This window comes from Solea senegalensis, unplaced genomic scaffold (genome assembly GCF_019176455.1).
Source record: "Solea senegalensis isolate Sse05_10M unplaced genomic scaffold, IFAPA_SoseM_1 scf7180000012986, whole genome shotgun sequence".
NCBI classification, from domain to species: domain Eukaryota; kingdom Metazoa; phylum Chordata; class Actinopteri; order Pleuronectiformes; family Soleidae; genus Solea; species Solea senegalensis.
Window position 1 is genome coordinate 1 of NW_025320734.1, and position 5,739 is coordinate 5,739.

Consider the following 5,739-nt stretch of genomic DNA (forward strand, 5'->3'; position numbering starts at 1 on the left):
AAAGGTCCTCGGCTCGAAACCGAGCGGAAACAGTTTGCTTCCGCAGTGTATGTCATTCATTCAATGTGTGTATGTTAACTGATCCCAGGGAGAGCCTGATCAGTATTTGATCATTGTATTTGCTGCTGAAAGACATGGTGTAGCTCAAGGCCCTCATCTCATGGAGATGGGGAGTACGACCAAGAAGAGAGCCTTCTCAAGCTCTTCTGTCACCCCGAAAAGTGGGATCAACAGAAATCAGACACCAACAGTCTGGAGAGAGATCAGCACAACACAGTTGTGCTCCAGCTGACATTTGAATGGAACTATCTCACTCAGTCGATACTTATAGTCTGCACCCCCAGTGGCAAACCAATGTGGTACGGGTCAGGAAATTAGCTTCTGACATTCTCGGCTGAGTTGCACTGTTCAAACTGGAGACCATATTCTGTCATAGTCAGTTTATCTGACACACCCCCGATAGATAGCTAGCTAGATAGATAGATATCTCTGTAACACCTATCAAAATGTGACCTTTTGCTCCCTCCTGTCAAAGCACACATCTATTGCGATCAGGCTCATTGTATTTTGGGGAAATCTCCAATCTCAGTGCGCCCAACAGGGTTTCCGTAGTGTAGTGGTCATCACGTTCGCCTAACACGCGAAAGGTCCTCGGCTCGAAACCGAGCGGAAACAGCACTCTTTTTAAAGTCACCTTTCCTGGGAAGAGACGTATGGTCTTCTTCATTATCTGAGTGAGGACCCCCTGGGGTAGGTATTCACTCCGACATGGGGTTCACTCTGAATGAGTGCACCTCTTGCAATGTCTGCCTGTTGGCATTCAGCAAAAATAGACAGACCACGCCTCGTAATTGGTGGCCCTGGCTCCCGGTCACATGGCCCAGTCCTCGTTAGTATAGTGGACAGTATCTCCGCCTGTCACGCGGAAGACCGGGGTTCGATTCCCTGACGGGGAGCTCTTTAGTCTTGAAGTCCCATGGGACCGTCATATGAAAACCGGACCGTTCCCTGATGCCTCTCCTGCGAAATCGTACGCTCGTTGCGTTCTGGGAAAATCTCCAATCCTGGTGTCCTTAGCAGGGTTTCCGTAGTGTAGTGGTCATCACGTTTGCTTCACACGCAAAAGGTCCTCGGTTCGAAACCGAGCGGAAACAGTTTGCTTCCGCAGTGTATGTCATTCATTTAATGTGTGTATGTTAACTGATCCCAGTGAGAGCCTGATCAGTATTTGATCATTGTATTTGCTGCTGAAAGACATGGTGTAGCTCAAGGCCCTCATCTCATGGAGATGGGGAGTACGACCAAGAAGAGAGCCTTCTCAAGCTCTTCTGTCACCCCGAAAAGTGGGATCAACAGAAATCAGACACCAACAGTCTGGAGAGAGATCAGCACAACACAGTTGTGCTCCAGCTGACATTTGAATGGAACTATCTCACTCAGTCGATACTTATAGTCTGCACCCCCAGTGGCAAACCAATGTGGTACGGGTCAGGAAATTAGCTTCTGACATTCTCGGCTGAGTTGCACTGTTCAAACTGGAGACCATATTCTGTCATAGTCAGTTTATCTGACACACCCCCGATAGATAGCTAGCTAGATAGATAGATATCTCTGTAACACCTATCAAAATGTGACCTTTTGCTCCCTCCTGTCAAAGCACACATCTATTGCGATCAGGCTCATTGTATTTTGAGGAAATCTCCAATCTCAGTGCGCCCAACAGGGTTTCCGTAGTGTAGTGGTCATCACGTTCGCCTAACACGCGAAAGGTCCTCGGCTCGAAACCGAGCGGAAACAGCACTCTTTTTAAAGTCACCTTTCCTGGGAAGAGACGTATGGTCTTCTTCATTATCTGAGTGAGGACCCCCTGGGGTAGGTATTCACTCCGACATGGGGTTCACTCTGAATGAGTGCACCTCTTGCAATTTCTGCCTGTTGGCAGTCAGCAAAAATAGACAGACCCACGCCTCGTAATTGGTGGCCCTGGCTCCCAGTCACATGGCCCAGTCCTCGTTAGTATAGTGGACAGTATCTCCGCCTGTCACGCGGAAGACCGGGGTTCGATTCCCCGACGGGGAGCTCTTTAGTCTTGAAGTCCCATGGGACCGTCATATGAAAACCGGACCGTTCCCTGATGCCTCTCCTGCGAAATCGTACGCTCGTTGCGTTCTGGGAAAATCTCCAATCCTGGTGTCCTTAGCAGGGTTTCCGTAGTGTAGTGGTCATCACGTTTGCTTCACACGCAAAAGGTCCTCGGTTCGAAACCGAGCGGAAACAGTTTGCTTCCGCAGTGTATGTCATTCATTTAATGTGTGTATGTTAACTGATCCCAGTGAGAGCCTGATCAGTATTTGATCATTGTATTTGCTGCTGAAAGACATGGTGTAGCTCAAGGCCCTCATCTCATGGAGATGGGGAGTACGACCAAGAAGAGAGCCTTCTCAAGCTCTTCTGTCACCCCGAAAAGTGGGATCAACAGAAATCAGACACCAACAGTCTGGAGAGAGATCAGCACAACACAGTTGTGCTCCAGCTGACATTTGAATGGAACTATCTCACTCAGTCGATACTTATAGTCTGCACCCCCAGGGGCAAACCAATGTGGTACGGGTCAGGAAATTAGCTTCTGACATTCTCGGCTGAGTTGCACTGTTCAAACTGGAGACCATATTCTGTCATAGTCAGTTTATCTGACGCACCCCCGATAGATAGCTACATAGATAGATAGATAGATAGATAGATAGATATCTCTGTAACATCTATCAAAATGTGACCTTTTGCTCCCTCCTGTCAAAGCACACATCTATTGCGATCAGGCTCATTGTATTTTGGGGAAATCTCCAATCTCAGTGCGCCCAACAGGGTTTCCGTAGTGTAGTGGTCATCACGTTCGCCTAACACGCGAAAGGTCCTCGGCTCGAAACCGAGCGGAAACAGCACTCTTTTTAAAGTCACCTTTCCTGGGAAGAGACGTATGGGCTTCTTCATTATCTGAGTGAGGACCCCCTGGGGTAGGTATTCACTCCGACATGGGGTTCACTCTGAATGAGTGCACCTCTTGCAATGTCTGCCTGTTGGCATTCAGCAAGAATAGACAGACCACGCCTCGTAATTGGTGGCCCTGGCTCCCAGTCACATGGCGCAGTCCTCGTTAGTATAGTGGACAGTATCTCCGCCTGTCACGCGGAAGACCGGGGTTCGATTCCCCGACGGGGAGCTCTTTAGTCTTGAAGTCCCATGGGACAATCATATGAAAACCGGACCGTTCCCTGATGCCTCTCCTGCGAAATCGTACGCTCGTTGCGTTCTGGGAAAATCTCCAATCCTGGTGTCCTTAGCAGGGTTTCCGTAGTGTAGTGGTCATCACGTTTGCTTCACACGCAAAAGGTCCTCGGTTCGAAACCGAGCGGAAACAGTTTGCTTCCGCAGTGTATGTCATTCATTCAATGTGTGTATGTTAACTGATCCAAGTGAGAGCCTGATCAGTATTTGATCATTGTATTTGCTGCTGAAAGACATGGTGTAGCTCAAGGCCCTCATCTCATGGAGATGGGGAGTACGACCAAGAAGAGAGCCTTCTCAAGCTCTTCTGTCACCCCGAAAAGTGGGATCAACGGAAATCAGACACCAACAGTCTGGAGAGAGATCAGCACAACACAGTTGTGCTCCAGCTGACATTTGAATGGAACTATCTCACTCAGTCGATACTTATAGCCTGCACCCCCAGTGGCAAACCAATGTGGTACGGGTCAGGAAATTAGCTTCTGACATTCTCGGCTGAGTTGCACTGTTCAAACTGGAGACCATATTCTGTCATAGTCAGTTTATCTGACACACCCCCGATAGATAGCTACATAGATAGATAGATAGATAGATAGATAGATAGATATCTCTGTAACATCTATCAAAATGTGACCTTTTGCTCCCTCCTGTCAAAGCACACATCTATTGCGATCAGGCTCATTGTATTTTGGGGAAATCTCCAATCTCAGTGCGCCCAACAGGGTTTCCGTAGTGTAGTGGTCATCACGTTCGCCTAACACGCGAAAGGTCCTCGGCTCGAAACCGAGCGGAAACAGCACTCTTTTTAAAGTCACCTTTCCTGGGAAGAGACGTATGGTCTTCTTCATTATCTGAGTGAGGACCCCCTGGGGTAGGTATTCACTCCGACATGGGGTTCACTCTGAATGAGTGCACCTCTTGCAATGTCTGCCTGTTGGCATTCAGCAAGAATAGACAGACCACGCCTCGTAATTGGTGGCCCTGGCTCCCAGTCACATGGCGCAGTCCTCGTTAGTATAGTGGACAGTATCTCCGCCTGTCACGCGGAAGACCGGGGTTCGATTCCCTGACGGGGAGCTCTTTAGTCTTGAAGTCCCATGGGACCGTCATATGAAAACCGGACCGTTCCCTGATGCCTCTCCTGCGAAATCGTACGCTCGTTGCGTTCTGGGAAAATCTCCAATCCTGGTGTCCTTAGCAGGGTTTCCGTAGTGTAGTGGTCATCACGTTTGCTTCACACGCAAAAGGTCCTCGGTTCGAAACCGAGCGGAAACAGTTTGCTTCCGCAGTGTATGTCATTCATTCAATGTGTGTATGTTAACTGATCCAAGTGAGAGCCTGATCAGTATTTGATCATTGTATTTGCTGCTGAAAGACATGGTGTAGCTCAAGGCCCTCATCTCATGGAGATGGGGAGTACGACCAAGAAGAGAGCCTTCTCAAGCTCTTCTGTCACCCCGAAAAGTGGGATCAACGGAAATCAGACACCAACAGTCTGGAGAGAGATCAGCACAACACAGTTGTGCTCCAGCTGACATTTGAATGGAACTATCTCACTCAGTCGATACTTATAGTCTGCACCCCCAGTGGCAAACCAATGTGGTACGGGTCATGAAATTAGCTTCTGACATTCTCGGCTGAGTTGCACTGTTCAAACTGGAGACCATATTCTGTCATAGTCAGTTTATCTGACACACCCCCGATAGATAGCTAGCTAGATAGATAGATAGATAGATATCTCTGTAACACCTATCAAAATGTGACCTTTTGCTCCCTCCTGTCAAAGCACACATCTATTGCGATCAGGCTCATTGTATTTACGGGGGAAATCTCCAATCTCAGTCATCCCAACAGGGTTTCAGTAGTGTAGTGGTCATCACGTTAAGCCTAACGGGTCCTGTTCGAAACGGCCGGGAAACAGCACTCTTTTAAGTCACCTTTCCTGGGAAAGACGTATGATTATTTCTTCGTTATCTGAGTGAGGACCCCTGGGGTGGTATTCACTCCGACATGGGAGTTCACTCTGAACAGGTGCACCTCTTGCAATGTCTGCCTGTTGGCTGGCGGCAAAAGTAGACAGAACAGGCCCCGTAATTTGTCGCCATGGCCACAAAAGGGGGGGCAGCAGTCCTCGTTAGTATAGTGGACAGTATCTCCGCCTGTCACGCGGAAGACCGGGGTTCGATTCCCCGACGGGGAGCTCTTTAGTCTTGAAGTCCCATGGGACCGTCATATGAAAACCGGCCCGTTCCCTGATGCCTCTCCTGCGAAATCGTACGCTCGTTGCGTTCTGGGAAAATCTCCAATCCTGGTGTCCTTAGCAGGGTTTCCGTAGTGTAGTGGTCATCACGTTTGCTTCACACGCAAAAGGTCCTCGGTTCGAAACCGAGCGGAAACAGTTTGCTTCCGCAGTGTATGTCATTCATTTAATGTGTGTATGTTAACTGATCCCAGTGA

General features: G+C 48.8%; 14 non-coding genes across 14 annotated transcripts; all 14 read left to right on the top strand.

Moving 5' to 3' along the window:
• Positions 1-602: 602 nt before the first annotated feature.
• trnav-aac lies at positions 603-675 on the top strand. Its single transcript has one exon. It is a non-coding gene; the product is annotated as a tRNA-Val (tRNA).
• Positions 676-884: 209 nt separating this feature from the next.
• trnad-guc lies at positions 885-956 on the top strand. Its single transcript has one exon. It is a non-coding gene; the product is annotated as a tRNA-Asp (tRNA).
• Positions 957-1,081: 125 nt separating this feature from the next.
• Positions 1,082-1,154, top strand: trnav-cac. The gene has a single exon. It is a non-coding gene; the product is annotated as a tRNA-Val (tRNA).
• Positions 1,155-1,724: 570 nt separating this feature from the next.
• On the top strand, positions 1,725-1,797 carry trnav-aac. Its single transcript has one exon. It is a non-coding gene; the product is annotated as a tRNA-Val (tRNA).
• Positions 1,798-2,007: 210 nt separating this feature from the next.
• trnad-guc lies at positions 2,008-2,079 on the top strand. Its single transcript has one exon. It is a non-coding gene; the product is annotated as a tRNA-Asp (tRNA).
• A 125-nt stretch (positions 2,080-2,204) lies between these two features.
• trnav-cac lies at positions 2,205-2,277 on the top strand. Its single transcript has one exon. It is a non-coding gene; the product is annotated as a tRNA-Val (tRNA).
• A 586-nt stretch (positions 2,278-2,863) lies between these two features.
• Positions 2,864-2,936, top strand: trnav-aac. The gene has a single exon. It is a non-coding gene; the product is annotated as a tRNA-Val (tRNA).
• Positions 2,937-3,145: 209 nt separating this feature from the next.
• On the top strand, positions 3,146-3,217 carry trnad-guc. The gene has a single exon. It is a non-coding gene; the product is annotated as a tRNA-Asp (tRNA).
• Positions 3,218-3,342: 125 nt separating this feature from the next.
• Positions 3,343-3,415, top strand: trnav-cac. The gene has a single exon. It is a non-coding gene; the product is annotated as a tRNA-Val (tRNA).
• Positions 3,416-4,005: 590 nt separating this feature from the next.
• trnav-aac lies at positions 4,006-4,078 on the top strand. The gene has a single exon. It is a non-coding gene; the product is annotated as a tRNA-Val (tRNA).
• A 209-nt stretch (positions 4,079-4,287) lies between these two features.
• trnad-guc lies at positions 4,288-4,359 on the top strand. Its single transcript has one exon. It is a non-coding gene; the product is annotated as a tRNA-Asp (tRNA).
• A 125-nt stretch (positions 4,360-4,484) lies between these two features.
• On the top strand, positions 4,485-4,557 carry trnav-cac. The gene has a single exon. It is a non-coding gene; the product is annotated as a tRNA-Val (tRNA).
• An 853-nt stretch (positions 4,558-5,410) lies between these two features.
• On the top strand, positions 5,411-5,482 carry trnad-guc. Its single transcript has one exon. It is a non-coding gene; the product is annotated as a tRNA-Asp (tRNA).
• A 125-nt stretch (positions 5,483-5,607) lies between these two features.
• Positions 5,608-5,680, top strand: trnav-cac. The gene has a single exon. It is a non-coding gene; the product is annotated as a tRNA-Val (tRNA).
• Positions 5,681-5,739: the final 59 nt, after the last annotated feature.